This window comes from Hesperophylax consimilis, chromosome 9, assembly GCF_061612785.1.
Source record: "Hesperophylax consimilis isolate HC1 chromosome 9, BYU_Hcon_1.0, whole genome shotgun sequence".
NCBI classification, from domain to species: domain Eukaryota; kingdom Metazoa; phylum Arthropoda; class Insecta; order Trichoptera; family Limnephilidae; genus Hesperophylax; species Hesperophylax consimilis.
In genome coordinates this window covers 8,779,263-8,796,702 of record NC_142844.1, presented here as the reverse complement: position 1 = coordinate 8,796,702, position 17,440 = coordinate 8,779,263, and positions in this window count along the sequence as shown.

Here is a 17,440-nt window from a genome sequence, read left to right as displayed (position 1 = left end):
TGCCCGTTTTCAAAATAGTTGGGAACACTCCTTCTTTAATGGACCGATTTATAAGTATAGTAAGTGAGATAAGAAGTGCTGACTTTATTATTTTTAGTGTCATCGGTGATATTTTGTCGCTACCCTGAGAGTTTGTATTTTTTAGTTCGTTTATAAGTTTTAGTGTTTGTATTTGGGCAATGTATGGAATGTTAAAGGAAGAAACACTAGTGTGTGTATAGTGGGTTGAGAATTCTGGGATATCGTCATTTGTAGTGATTCTGTTTGCTAATACCTTGCCGACGTAAGCGAAATAGTTATTCACAAAATTACATAATTTTAGTGGTTGTTCTGATGTCTTAGTTATCTCGTTATCTTTTTTAATCTCGGTTATGGAATCGCTTTTCTTTGAAGATGTGTGGGATATTTCTTTTAGGAGGTGCCAAATTTTTTTGGGGTCCTTGTTGCATTTATCTAATTTATTTTTATAATATGTTTCTTTCGATATACGTGCAAGTCGTGTGCATAAGTTACGATATCGTTTATAGAAATTTATGAGATAGATGTCATATGGGTTAGATTTGCATTGTTTGTGGAGTTTGTCTCTTTTACTGAAACTTGTTATGAGTTCTTTTGATATCCACGGTTTTAGAAGTTTATGTTTAGTTGGAGAACTTTTTTCGGACGTGATGGTATTTTTTTTAAATTCGTCTTGAATACATTCTATAAAAAGTGACCATGCTTCATTAATTTTACTATTTTCTACGAGTTCTTCCCATTTTTTATTAAGTAGTATGTCATTTAGTTTTAAAATATCAGTTGTATTGTGGGTTTTTGTGGTTTTGGAGTGTATTTCTTGTGAATTGTTTGTAGTGTTTATTTTCAGGATAAGTGTATAGTGGTCTGTAATTTTCGAGTGATGGATTGTGGATTTGTATGATCTTTTTTTAACATAATGTGGTCAATACAAGTTTGGGTGGGTAATAGTTTATTTTGTTTAAAGTTGACTCTTGTGGGTTTATTTGTGGTGCTAAAGAGTCCATGGAACAACAAAAGGTTTAAGTAATCGTCACTTTGTGGATGATTTTATTTTCTAAAATGTTTATATTCATATCTCCTATTATGCAGATATTTTTTTGTTTTTTCATTTTGGTAAGTTGACTGTCTAGGGACCTCAGAAAGGGAAATATGTTTTTTATAGAAGGTGATCGATTTATAGCTAAAATACATATGTCATTATTTATGATTATTTCAACGCCGTTTGCGTCTGTGATAACTAGCTCCGTTATAGTTGAATGTAGATGTTTTTTGCAGTAAATTACAATACCGTCATTTTGATTTTTTATATTTTTTGAGTGAGTGACCGTATAATTAGGTAATTGTATTGGTGTGAAGATTTTATCTAGCCAACATTCTGTGAGGATTATCACGTCAAATTCTGTCTCCAATTGTTGAAGTACGACAGTGAAATTGTCAAAAATTTTTGAGATACTGCGTATGTTTTGGTGTAATATTTTTAATTGTTTAGCCATGGTAAGATTAAAATTATCGGATGGATGTGTACGATTTTGGGATAGTAATTCAGATCATCTTTATTATATCGTCGGAGTGTTTAATATAAATTATTTTATCTTTTTCGGCTTTCCGCGCCATAACCTTTCCATCTTTGGTCCATACAAATGCATATCCCTTTATGATGGCTTGTTGTTTTGTTTTCCATAGTAGTTCCTTTAGATATGGTGACAGGATTTCACTGATGTAGATTTTTGAGTTTAGCCCTGGGGATGTTTTGTATTTGACTTCTCTCTTCTTAGAGAGCAAAAGCTCACGTAATTTAGGATTATTGAATCTAATTTTGATTTTCGGATGGTCCCTTTGTTTTGTTGACGTTGACGCTGCAGATGGTCCCCCTGGCTGAGCCTTGACAGTAGTTGGATGTAGTCTGACGGCCTGTAGAATGTCTTCCGGAAGGATCTGAATGTCCGCTGTTTCGGCTATTGACCTTATTATTTCAAATATAGATTCATCCGCTTTAAGAGGTACTCCGGATATTTCTAACGAGTCTGCCAGCATTCTATGGTCGCTTTCGGCAGCCCGTATTTCCAGATTCTTTAGTAGAATACTTTTTCCGTTTAATGTTTTTTTTAATGTTTCGATATCTGTCATCATTATTTTTTCCGAGAGAATGGATTGGTCTATTTTTACTATTAATTCATCATATTTATTACAAAGAAAATCTATGGTTTTTTGTCTTTCTGCTGCTTCAAGGTTCATTTTTTTGAAGAGTTCGTATTTTAATTCATCTTAGATTTATCAATTTAGATTTAAGAAGAGATGAGAAGTTGAATAGAGGAGAGGCAATTTTAGATAAGGCTTGATAGAAGAGAGGATATCGGAATTACTATTATTCTATTAGCAAATAGTCACGTAGTCACATTTTTAACAGTTTTCTGATAAAAAGCCGTACTCATTTTCATCTGTGTAGTGACGCATTATTAAATTGTTCTTATCTATTTAAAAAAAATAAAAAGCCTCGGTATTTTTGATTCGGAGACTTTTCTTTTTTACTTGTAACTGCCGAAGGCACAGAACACGTTCTGAAGTTTCACATTCTAATAATAAAATAGATTTTGAAAAAATCCGTAACAAACACACACACCATGTATTATCAAATTGATTTATTAACTAAACTACATTTAGTTAATTGAAAAGCAACAACATATTTTTGCGGCAATTTATCTACTTATTATTGTTCAACTGCCGAAAGCACGTAATGTCTCTAATAAAATAGATATTAACTTTTGTTTTTTCACAACAAAGACCCAGTAAACAATTTTGTTAAAATATAAATAAATAGTGTTTGTTGTTTTATTGTTTAAAAAATAGTTAGCCATAAAAGTAAATTATTGTGGGGTCGAATTTTAGGTTATCAGTTGACAATTATTGACACTATTTCTACTCCATTGTGTTACAACTTACAAGAGATCATGTTAGATAAAACACTGGTTCTGCTAATTAAAACTGATGTGGGAAAATATTTTCCATTTCACAATACCCGATTAAAAATTCGTATTTCTGAGTCGGCAGAATCGTTTTCGGCCAATTATTGAAATTCGCGATTTCAACGAGTCATAATTGAAAGCAAACTTTCAGAGGGATTTAAAGGGAAAAAGTGTGTGCTAAGGAATAATATAATATTTATCTTCATGGGTTTTGTTATACCAGGAAGACTACCCCTTAAAGGCAGGGCATCGTTAAATTTGAACGCGCAGCGAATATTGTAACAAGCGCGCCCGTACTCCTATGCGATTGTTAGCGATACACGTTTTTTTCAACTCCATAACGTAACACCACTCCAATTATGTATCATACTATCTCCTACCTATACAATAACGGTTATTTTCTATCAGTTAAAACTAACGTAGAAAAAATTACATAATAATAATAATAATATCTTTTAAAGGAAAGTTTACACATTACAACTTTACATACATATTATGGTGTACATTGATTTGTAACTTTTAAATTTAAGATTATAAAATTAACAAAAATGAAGAACTATTAATGCAAACATAATATTGTGAAGGTAAATAGAAAATAAAAGTACAGTTGTGGTTTCTCAAATACCGCCTCACTAGGCTAGCCTGTTTTGAGGCAGAATTTTTCGTGTTAGTTCCCAATACCATTGAACATACCTATACTTGTATTAAGAAGTATTCGCTCAATAATGTGTTGGTAATGTGGTGACTTCAATAACTGCGAATTTGAGTGAATGCACCGGTAATATCACATTAATATTACATATCACATAGAGTTGTGATCAGTGACTTGTTGGTGTTCTAGAGTGCTAATATTACAAAAAAATGCATTATTGATGTTGTTGTAGCTGAAAACGTTTTTTTTCGAAATTTTAATATTTTAAATGAAGATTTTCAAGAAATCCACGGCTAAATTGAAATCACAACAAAAATAAATAAAATACAAGAAAATCATTTTTGTAATATCAGCACTCTAGAACACGCAAAAGTTACGAGCCGCCACTGGTTGTGATGTGAATTTTTAGTAATTTTTTTTTACTTTTACCCTGCACATGGAGATGGCATGGACGCCCTAAAATAACTGTCAACTTTGGAGATGCTGTGTGGTGGGTCTTTTTAGGAAAGGAATGGGAGGAAGTTCTGGGAAGGAAAAGGTTAATAGGAAGGGGTAGGAATCTGGGGTCAGTATGCCAAGAGGTGACGAACGTATGAATCCATCCCTTTCACTGCGGTGCATGATGATGTTTTAAGAGAATCCTGCTGGAGAGATCAAAGGGTCTCCCTCAACCAGTCCGGCCTGCCACACCGTTGATGGGCAAACGCATCCGTCGTCATGACCCGGACAAAACTATCACCATGAACCGGACACCCCTGCTAAGTCACCAGACGTAGCGAACCACTTGGGGTGACCTATGGCAGAGGCGTTGGTAATCCAGTAAATGGTTCCCGGGTCAGTTGTACTCATACCTGCCTCCCAAAGTAAAATTAAGATCTCTTTGTAGGGAAAATAATTTTCATATCCTAGTGAGTATTGCCACAATGTACCAAAAACATTTTACATATCAAACAGAAACTACGAATTATCATTCCTTTTCATAAAAAAAAACCAAATGGACAACAGATTTGAGGAGAAATGAATGAGAAATCTATCTAAAATGTATAAAATAATATCATCTATCTAACATATATAAAATAATATCATATATCTAAAATATATAAAATAATATCACCTATCTAACATATATAAAATAATATCCTCTATCTAACATATATAAAATAATATCATCTATCATATATATTAAAAATAATATCATCTATCTAAAATATATAAAATAATATCATCTATCTAGAATATATAAAATAATATAGCCTATCTAACATATATAAAATAATATCATCTATCTAAAATATATAAAATAATGTCATCTTTCTAAAATATTTAAAATAATATAACCTATCTAACATATATAAAATAATATCATCTATCTAAAATATATAAAATAATATCATCTATCTAAAATATATAAAATAATTTCATCTATCTAACATATATAAAATAATATCATCTATCTAAAATATATAAAATAATATCATCTATCTAAAATATATAAAATAATATCATCTATCTAAAATATATAAAATAATTTCATCTATCTAACATATATAAAATAATATCATCTATCTAAAATATATAAAATAATTTCATCTATCTAACATACATAAAAATTAATGTTTCTTTGTGGGTGCCTTATAGACTCCTGGACTTATTTTGCTAAAGTTTTGTTGTTAGTGCCAGGAGTGTTTAGAGAGTGGTTTGAGGGATAGAAGAAGTCAGGGACGCCCGACAAAGAGTTTAGGCATTATCTCTGTATCTCTGCGTTTACATACCATTTTTAATTCTCAAACTGCGTGTCAGCTTGTCTTTTTCCGATATTATTATTTTTAATGACCAAAATATTATATCGTTAAAATACATATTTTTGAAATTCACTCTCGTTTACTTGAAAGAATGCATCAATGAAGTGGATTCTTGGAAGTGGAAATTAACCCACTATATAACAACGATAGTCTCGTTGTCGAAAATAATGCATTTTGATGGCACATAAGTGAACATATACGCATTTATCTGAAATTAGATGACATTACAACAGTTAATATACGCAATAAATGTCGGCCCTACGAAATTGGGATTTGGCTCAGTTGTTAGCGTGGTTGACTCCAGTCCCCTTGGAGGAATGTTTACTCCTCGGTAAAACAGTTATTTTGTAATTAGGAATTTTGGAAGAAATCTTGAAATTAACCCACTACCCGACACCCAATTGAGCTGAAACTCGGCAGATAGTCTCGTTGTCGGTGATAATACATTTTGGTGTCAATATACAAACGTGAACATGTACGCATTTATTTGACATTGTATGACATTACAACAGTTAATATAAGCAATAAATGTCGGTCCTTCCAAATTGGGATCTGGCTCAGTTGTCAGCGCGGTTGATTCCAGTCTCCGGGGAGGAAGGTTTAATCCTCAGTAATACCATTTTTTAAACTTTTTTAATAGAAACAGATGTATTATGGCGAAAAAAAAACTTTTTTTGTTCTTCACAGTTCGATTTTTTAAATCTCAAAATACTACTTGTTAATCGATGGTTTTATTCTTTATTTACATGAATTAATGATTTATTTCTCATGGAAAAAATGCTTTCCATTTGTATTTATAATGACTAATAATTCGTTTTTATAGCTCTATAATTCCTCGATAATTTCTAATACTGAGATTAGTTAGATAAAATTATTTTTTAAATTGCATTTGTAAAATGGTTTTTATAATGATTCTAGTGGGCCGAGACAGACGTTGTTCTGCCACAGACCGTTTTCATGAAGGGAAGTTAAATTTTGGGTTTGTATGTATTTTTGGATGAGAAATCAGAAAAATTAAATTGTCGTTGAAAAAACATTTTTAGATCTCGACAACAGCGCCACATATAGGGTCTAAACTATTCTATATTTCAAGCTGGAATCAATCATACAATTTCATTGAAATCGGTTGGGCGGTTTCGGAGATTAGCGTGTACGAACACAGTAACAAGTGATTTTTATATACTAAGACTATGTAAGGTCTTCTTCTGCAGCACATATTTTTATAAAAAAATATAATATAATAGTCATAGTAAAATATATTTAACATATGTATGAACAGTCAGTGGATTATTTGGCATTGCGGCTGGGTTCCACCCCTGCGTCGAGAGTTCAATTTATCGCCTGGGTAAGTCCTTCATCGTGCCACAAGCAACATTTTCCGCTTACTGTGATGGTAGTAGGAGATTTTCAAATATTGTCAGGTTATTTGCAATTCGGGAATGTTTTTCTTTTTTTAAAGTGCTATTTATAAATTATGTGTATTGAGCGTGCAGCGGAATTCGACCGGATTCGATGTATGTTGAATTGTTAATTACTCATTTTTGAAGTTATTCGCTGCATATTAACCTCCAAAAATTCAACAAACCTTGCAAACTGTTTCCGCGGAACTTCCTCCATGTTCTTAATGAGTTTTCACAAAAATAACGCCTCGTTGTAGCATTTAATGACGACTAGTAAATGCAAAAATGGCAGATAACAAAGGTAAGTGATTTATTTTAAACGCCTCAACATAATGGAATGAATGATGAACAATATTAAAACCGGTTCCTTTATTGGGACATAACTAACTAATATTTTTTTTCAAATTTAAAGGTGTAAATGTTGGGTTTTGTGGTTAGGATTTCCAACGATTTAAAAAATATTCACACATCAAAAATTCTGTTCACGTTTCTCGCTAGAAGCATTCTAGAAAATAACTGTAGAAGTCGGTCACTTGTCTTATAATTACATTAATATCATTGAAAGAGTCCAACAAAATTTTCGATTTTGGGAGTCTATTTATTGGATAACCAACATCTCTGCCATAGGTCACCCCAAGAGGTTACGTTTGATTTACAAGGGGTGCCCGGGATCATCGGGTGAGGTGTGTTCAGGATGCGCCTATCCACCAGCTGCATAACATGCCAGATCGGGAGAGGCTGGTTTGATCTCTCGACCAATCGCCTTGTGGCACAGTGGATAGATATATTTTATCACTCCTGGACACACTGATCCCCAGATTCCCACCCAACCCTCATACCTTTTACCTTCCCAGAACTTCATCTCCTTTTTTGCCTTTGACTCGTAATTTGTTAAGAATCAATAGATTATGTTATTTAAATTGTAGAAATTGAGTGACAGAAAAAAAACATTGATATCATGTACAAAATTGTAAATTATCAGTTAGATATTCCTGTTGATTCACAATCATGTTCGTACCATTAGATTCCCTAGTGTTATTGTGACAATTATACTACGGTTTCAGACTACAATTCTGTTATAAAAAGATTACCCACCATTAGTAACTCCTATTCTATGTTAGCTGATGTTTTTAATATTCCTATATTGAAGTGTAAAGCTGTACTAACTAAGCATATGTTTTATCGAGGTTCCTAAATGGCAGGTTTTTGTTTCTTCTTCAATTTTTTCATCAACTTATGCATATTCTTTTTTCTTTTGTCTTGTTTACTTATAAAATCTTAGGATGTTTCTTTTCTTTCTTATTTTTATTTTGTACTATGACTGTCAATAAATAATTATGTGTAAATGGTACTTGTGCAGTTAATTATAAATATAATAAATAAGTAAAAAGAAGATACATATTTTTCCCGACCATCTTATCAATCAATTTTGAATAAGTTTGTAATACTAAAAGCATTCAAGTTCATGATAAATACTATCCAACCACTTAACAAAAGGGTTATTAAAAATTATTTTATGTATTTCATTTCCTCCCTTAAAAAAATACTAGGAAAATCTAACCCCTTTGCACCCTCTGTCTGTAGCCTATTACAAACCGTAATCACACCCAGAATAATAATATTATCTTGGAGAATTATTTTCCCATCAGCTGAGTCGTCCCTGATGAAATAATGGGATTGCACCGGGAGGCCTAATCCAATACAGACATTTTTTTTTTTTTTTAAAAGAAAGACAAACATTCCCAGGTTACGAATAACCCAACAATGTTTGAAAATCTCCTACTACCACCACAGAAAGCCGAAAATGTTGCTTGTGTTGTGATGGAGGACTTAGCCAGCCGAGGAATCGAACACGCGACGCTCGGGTGAGACCCAAGCGCTATGCCCACTCAACCACTGACCGGTCGAAGAAGGAAACATAATTCGACCCAGTTTCACCCTCAGGCTCCCCCAATAATGATATTAATACATTTATCCCCACACGCACCGCCCCAACAATAATGGCCAAAATACACCTTACACGGGTCCTATTATATTTTTTATCTGTTAGAGTAGATATTTCTCATTCTTACCCCCTTTAGTTCTTTTCTACTTTTCAAAACCATTTTTGAGTTGGTGTACGGAGAAAACTTACTGATATGAAATACTGTTAATGTATTAAAAATGGACTGAAGTCATATAACAAATGAATTGAAAGAATTCCTAACAAATTATCAGTAAAAAGCCAATGTTTTATAAGACGGCGCAACAAATACTACAACTGATATTATCACATTTCGTATTAGGAAAAGAACGTGTTCTCGATATATTTTGAAAGAATAATATTTTTTCAGGAAGCTGGCATGCTGTCACTTTTTTAACATATTTTAATATTCTTTACCGCATTCAAAATAGCTGTGTGATAACACTGTGCTGGAATCAAAAATTTAAGAGTTAATTAAAAATCTAATAGTACCTACGCAGATGCCTCTGGCGGGGTTATTCGGCCCGATCGAGAGAAATAAAGCGGTACAAGATTACAGTTTTTTCTTTTTTTATACACAATTATTTTCAACGGTAGAACATACAAAATCAGTACCAACAATGCGAATTAACTCTATTTTCAGGGCATATTTCATTATCGACAAAAGCAATCATTTTTTTGCTTGACATTATTAAATGAGAAGTTACGTTGTTTTTAACCACTCTAATATAATTTACACATTGTGTTCACTAGTGTATTATTTATATCCTAAGTATTGCTTAGTTTTAGGTTCTTATGGACAGTATTTTTTTTTATTTTGGGCTTATATGACTCAATAATAAAACTAATTAATAATTCATAGCCTTGTACATTATTACAAACCAAGTGTTTATAGTCAGTATTACGTTTCATAGCGGCTAGCGCTAAGGAACGTTATAGCTACGCACTTCTTATATTTCGGTCAAGGGGAAAATAATAATTACATGCAACCAAAAACAAAAAATATCTTCAAATAACAGTAATTAATGTAATATCATAAAAATATTAGGTTAAATTTAAGCGGCTTGAATTTTCGTGTTTTGTATCGTCTCGTACGAGTAGATTCCATATCGCTATATTCCAAATTTATAATTCTATTGAAACACGAGCGGCGCTCGTCAATGCCTCGGCACTCTTCGGCAAGGCGGAAATAACCGAAGAAATAATACATTTACTTGTCGCGCCGAGATGGCACCACTTCAATTAACAATTGTCATATGGATAAATCCAGCAGGTATAAGCTTCAAAATTGCCAGTATTTTTTATCTGGCTGTAGGGGATAACTTACAATATTTTAAGCGCACCACCCATTTTTGTGAGTACAAGCCAACATTGATAATAATGTCCTGAACCAAGTTATGACATAGCCGAAACTAGTAGACACGATGTATAAATTATAATCGAGTAGTTAAAAACAAAGTGACTTTCATTTAAAATTATTTATATTTTAAATTAAGCCGCTACGTGTTGTCAAAATGACGATTACGTAATTTTTAGCGAGTCAAAACAATAACTTAAAAATGTGTTGAAAAATTAAACTCTTTTATTTTAGGAATTGCCACCAAACGCAATTATAAAATATGAATATTTAAAACATTCAGTGGAGTCTCGCTAATGTACGACAGACCACTCAATAAATATCAATCCAATAACGCTCGTCTGTTATACAAATAGAGGCAACTATGCAAATGATAACAATGCAATTTCACGCTGCACATGGCGGAGCTAAATAGTAATCAGTGATCGGCTGCGCCAATTATTATTTCCGTTTAATGGCTTTTTATCGCCGTTACGAAGTGATTTAAATATTTAATTAAACTAATGAGGAAAACTAGTCAAAATTAAAATGATCACGCCGTAAATATACATGCTGTACAAAAATGTCATATCATTAGTAATGAAATGTTTTATTTTTCACTCCCTTTTTCATGTTGGGTTAGGTGAGGTGAGGTTAGCTTCAGTTTTAATTCTATGATCTAAGACCTCAGCCATTCTAATCGGCATAGGCGGCGGTGTTATGAAGTTATTCTACCACAAATGTAACCCATTCAGCAGACTTACCAAACTTAGAGCAATTAATTCCATTCTTAGTAATGCTCTTTCACCAGGGCGATACTGAAAGCATCTACCACTCTCGAAAGTGCGACATCTATACTATATAGGTCCCTTTAGTGAAAGGAAGGAGAGGACGTTCTGGGAATGAAAAAGTATTAGGGTTGGGTAGAAATCTGGGGGTCAGTGTGTCCACGAGTGACAGACGTAATAATCCATCCCTCTCACTGCGGTGCAAGGTGATGGATCGAAATAAAGTCTGGCTGAAGAGGTCAAAAGATCTCCCACAACCTCTCGTCTCTCACGATTCGACCCGCCACGCAGTAGGTGGGCAAACGCATCCGTTGCCAAGACCTTAACAAACCTCACCCCCATGTAACCGGACACCCATGCTAAGTCACCAAATGTAGGAGGTCTTGGTTATCATATAAAAATTACCCATACCCGTCACCGATATTGAAAATAGTAAAGTTCTATATTCGCCCCATTATAAATTTGGTAAAATGATGATGTCAACCACCACTGCAAATTTACCGGAGAGCGTAAAACGAGAAAAAAAATCGTTTCACACTTTGTCCTACACCCTTTTACCATTTCGAGAATGTAGCACTTGTTGCTCCATAGCGTTTGTCCGAGGTACGCCTTTATTATATCTTAGTAATCTCCTGTTCTTACATGAACATTCAAAATATTCAGCATTGTTCATTGGACCCGCTTTCTACGTTCAGGTTTCGCATTAGTACGGTAAAATGGTGTTACGTAGTATCGAATCATTTTCTAAAATAATCATTTCATATCAAAAAGTACGTGTTTTCAATAATCTTTTTTACTTCTAAAGGCGAAACAGACACGTTTTCCAAACATCTCATCACTCAAAATATAATAAAGAATAAATAATCATTGCAATTTGAGAACATCAAAAGACGGAATGTTGTACTTACTGTAAGACTTATATGAGCGTTAGTATATTTTAACGTCAAGATGCCAGAACGAAAACTTTTTTTTTCTGCAGCCATACGGATTCAATTTTTAGGAATAAAATTCTTCTTATATATTAACCATTTTTATACTTATTCTCATAAATTACAATCGGTGTTACTTTACGAGACGAAATATAAATCGGTTTGTTTTCTTTTTTGATGTACATAGTTCTTTCTTTATGTATTCACTGAATGCAATGAATATACGCTAACCAGAATTTTTCATTGCAGAGACTGTAAAGCGTAAGTTAATTATGTAGTTCTTATGAATAGTCCACATTGTTAAAAGGTGAAACCAAAGCAGCGTGCAAAGTTAGCACATGGCTCAACCTACCCGATCCTCAAATACGCTGGGACAATAACTACCAGACGCGAAATGGTAGACAAATAAGGACGAGAAATGTAAAAAAAAATATGTATGTATATTTTTATTTTTTTTGCAACAAATGGATATAATGGGATCAATGGGATCTCCCGTGCTGAGTATATCATTTACATAAGATTAAAATTTAGTAGTATAGATAATATAAAGTAATTATAGATAAATTCAATAGTGATTTTTTCTGTAATAATTATAAATATATTACAAGGTGTTTTTTTGTTCAGTTGTTTCAGTTTCAGTCTGTATTTGGTGTCTCTTTCTGATATTGTCTATTTCTGATCTACCTTTGTCTTGGATCCAGCTTTAAATTTCATATTTAAATGTTTAACTATGGTTGTGAGTTTTGAATGAGAGTGGAATTTTGCTTTAGAGTTTAGTACCATAGTATAGGAAGCTTTTTTACCCAAATTTTGTTTTTGTACTTGATTGTTGGGTATGTTTTTGACCCTGATATCTAGTTTTTCTAACATATGTTGTTAGTTGTTATTTCTTATGTTTTGTATTTATGAATGTAAAGGAGTATTCTTTTATAATAGAGTTGTTTAAGTGACATGATGTTAAGCTTGTTGAAGATTCAGTGATGGTTCTTAAAGGGACTTTCTGAATAATCATTAATTATGCCTTTTTGAGTTTTAATGAGTGATTTTAGACATGCATAGATAAATGCTCGTCGCTCGGCCGGATTTGTCTGTACGTATATACTAGGCTTTAGTTAGTCGTTAAATCGGAATGACCTATGGTCAATCAACTTGTGTCAAAATTGAAAACTTCAAATGAGTTTATATTAAGAATTTATACAGTATACAAGCAAGAATTGCTTACGAAAATACATACATCTCCCACGATTGAAAAGTGGTTTTGTGGCAAAAAAAAAACAGAACATTAGGGACTCGTACAAATAAATTGAGTAGAACATTAAAAATACAACAGATTATTACATGAGTCAAATTGATTGAGTCACTATGGCGAGCCTCCCTTTCAGGTCTCCTTATGTTATCAAATTGACGCAAACCCAGTGTGTGAATCCAACAAATAAAATAAATAAGTAAAAAATGTGCGTTCATTCACTGCTTAAAGAGGTGGTATCGGCTCATGTAAAATATTTGCAATGGATGCAGCCGTGACCGGGGATGATTACTTATTTTTCACCTCCGCGCAGGAAGCCCTGACGAAAATAATTTCCTTGGGTGCCTATGTCTTCTTTGGATATGCTGTGTAAGGGGCTTTTGGAGGAGAGGAATGAGTGGACGTTTTGAGGAGTCTTGAAGAAACCCATGTCAAGGAGGAAAGAAACACAGATGCCGGCAAATCGTTCCATAACCGAGTTGTCGAACTTAGGAACAATTCATAGAAACTACCCGTTCTAGTGAAATAAATTTCAACCATGCACAAATCTGGAGGAAACCACTTATGTATCACTGAGTGATACTCCAAAACTTTATTAAAAATCATAGAAATAACGTTGGGAACTGAATGGTTCTGTTTGCATAATAAGTTCATTCGCCTAGTTTGGGGTATTTTAATAAATTAATTAATAAAATAAATACTCGATAAAACGATCGCGCTCAAAATATTTAGCATTCCATCCGATATCAGCCCACGGCTCATCACTTGTAGCCCGTCGGCCAGGTCCACCCCTGACAGGGTTACAGTCCCGACCAAGAAGTGTAAACACGAACTATTGTGTTACAAATATGTCCCAGAAAACACAGACAGCTTTTACGGGTAATACAATACTCTCACTAAGGAACACAAAGGACCAACGCTGTGGCTGGCTGGAAGGTACGGAGAGATCATGCTAATATGGACACCATGAATTTAAAGTGAAACTTTGTGCAAATTGTGTCTACGAGCTAACATTGTGTAAATGGCTCAACTCGCGAAACCAAATCCACAGAAGAATGTAACTAAGACATTGAATATTGTAGTGTGTAAAATAAGTGTTCCCGGTGTGGGTTTGTTAGTATGTTTTTTAAACAAATCAATTTCTGAGATTGATAAATTTTGAACACTGACCCTTAAGAACAATGAGGAAGGTGACTGTCTACAACATGGTATTTCGAAAACCAACCCCACCTATTGATGTATTATAGACGACAAATGAATCTCAAGGTTCTTCTTTTTTACCTCCAACGCTCACAACGCTCTAACTAAAACTACCAAATCCGTTCTAGGTGCAATGCTTATCGCGTTCTAATAGAGGAACAGGTTACGGCAGTACAATCAGTACACAATAGCGCCTATAATTGTATAGACATTAATAGAAAAAATACTGTCTACATCATTTCTAAAAAATCTAATAATTTCAAAATCACCCTCGTGAAAGAAGAAATAAAGAAAAAGTATTCCTTGAAATGACTTTACCGTGTTTGGTGCCCAGATCTTAATAGCCAGGTACTTTCCTTGCCTTCCTCTTACCCATATCTTTTCTTTCCTTGCATTCAACTTCACAATTTACTCCAAACGTGGCACCATTTACCCACTGACTCCGGGCAGTGGTGCTATAGTCTTGCGCAGTGTTCCAGCGATATTACAAACACACGGTACTCTCATAAAACAATGAAGGTGTTAAAAAAATAATAAATCCGATTGAGTGACTTCTATCATAATATTGGACACAGTCGAAGGCTATCACCAATGTGACCTTATGAAACCAAACATCACTGGCGATACAAATATATCATGTTAATGAGTTAACTACTTTCGAGAATGACAGCATTAATTAGTAAAAGCATTGTATTCAAACTAATCATAAATACCCTTTAAACGTTCTCTATAAGCCAGTAAATGAACCGCAAATTTATTTTGTGAACGCAACCAATTGACCAAACTGATCAACAGTCAACTGTGAATAAAAGAATTATCATTTTGGTAAATATTTGGAATCGCTGGACACGGATTATACGAAATATTTTTTAATAAAACCTTCTGATTTACCTTAATTACTATAAAAGGAATCTGACTGCATTTGGGATATTTTTAATTTTAGCATTTTAATTTTTAATTAATATTGACAAAAAAAAATTATCAATTATAATTGATCTGTAAAACTTTTTTTTCTTTATTTAATTTCAAACGGACTTTAACTGTGAAATGAATGCAATTTTTTTTTGTAGGGTGTTTTTTGTCGTCGTTTTGTTCAAAAATATTTCGTTTTTCGTATTATTCAAAATTAAATTAAAAAGATGATTGTTTTTACTAAAGCATTACAGCTAATTTAATCAGGTATTGTTGTTTTCTTACAAAATCACACTAAAAACCTTACGATTTTTTACCCTCATAAAATGGTTAAATCTTTTGTTACCACATAAATGTGTTTTTTTCACGTATGGTATTATTGGATATCAAATCAAATTGGATATGAAAATAATTGTATTAATGTCGAGCCCGCCTATCTAAGAGCGTGTCACATGGTTGTTTTTTTTTCAAAATCTCTATCGTTCACTTGATGAAATACCGTCCGAAACGCGGACTCTGCAATCAAAATTTGGTAAAAATTGTCGTCCGAAGGTTTAGAAACGTTAATCGGCCGTTGTAAATATAGCTATCGGTTAAAAATGCCCCACAATATCGGTCCAAAGTTTTGACGTTTGCGATTTTAAGAAAAAAATGCCTTTTCATAATAACAGATGCAAGACTAACAAAAAAATGTTCACATGTCAAGTTTTTAAAATTGACATCTTGCGGTGAGTTATAAAAGTAACTTTTTTTTACCGAACAAAATTTTTTATGTCGAAGGTAACTCTCCAATTCTTCCACCAATACGGCCGTAGTTCTATATCAATCCGTTAAAATTGTCGCTGATGTGGCGTCTCTGATTTTGGCCTTTAAGTTTCAATATTTATAATTTCTAAGCGAGAGAGGCGTGGTTGAAAAGAGACCACTTAAAAAAATATTAATTAATTTTTTATAAATATTGTTTCCGTTTACATTTATCGTTATGAATAATGATTTATTACAAAAAAGGCGTTCGTGAATTCAAAAGATGGACGCTTGATTGATGTCATTTTCAGAAAAATAATTTAAAAAAGATGATTTAAAAAAAGGTTTATATTTTTAATTAATTTAAAAAGCTTAGTACTAATCTGAACCACGCTTATTATACATCTCGCGCGTTTTATACATCTCGCGGCTCGGCCAATCACAAGCTGACTATAGGGATGTGAAAACCGTAAACTTCATATATTTAATATCGATAATGCTTTTAAACAAAATAAAATAAGATTTGATTATAAAAAAAAATTTCATAAAAAAAATTTTATGACCGTTTTGTGAAAAACTACATCAATTATACCAGGATGTCAAAAGTTTGAAGCGGTATTAGTACGTTGAAGCAACGATTTTTGTTGTAAAATAAACATTTTTTTTAATTAAAAGTGTTTGTATTTCGCGTGTTTATAATAATCATTAAAATTGAAAAGCTGGTATGGGTACCGTCGCCCCTGGAGCCACTCACATTTAGTATGATCCTTTTATTTTTTTAACGAGTAGGTACCTAAATGCGTTTTGTATATATTTTTGATAATTTTTTTTTTAAATTACCTTTAATTTGAAATGACAATTTTTTTCTTCCATAATGATAATTTTTATGAAGCCATTTCTGCGAAAAATTACCTCGAAGACGCTGTAATCTACCAGGATCACAGAAGTTTGGAAAAGTAATTTTACTATTAAAACGAATTATTTAACTGTTTTTTTTTTTTAAATATATATATTTTTTAAAGTGTCTGTGACAAAATTTGGAACCGTACATACGATATGGGTATCAAACTACCCATCTCAACCTACATAACCCGAGTGATTCGGTGAAAAAATGATCAGTAAGCTCCTTTGCACCTTTTTTTCTCAAAATATTCATTTCTTTTTTTAAATGTTGTAGTCCCACACTCCTTGCTTCATTCACATTCAAACATTAAATCGCTTAGCACTTTTACCAATAGTTGCCTGCAACGGGCAATACAGCTTATTTACAAGTATTCACTTCATGTTTCATCCGCATTCAAAAATCAAATCATTAATATGAAATTTTGCACACACATCTTGCTTCATCCACATTCATACATTGCATAAAATATTTTCTTTACCTGTTACCATGCATTAAATGACATATTTTTAATACGTATTGGTTGCCTGCAACGGGAAAAAATCTAATTTTAGGCACATACATTCAAACATACATATATTTTAAT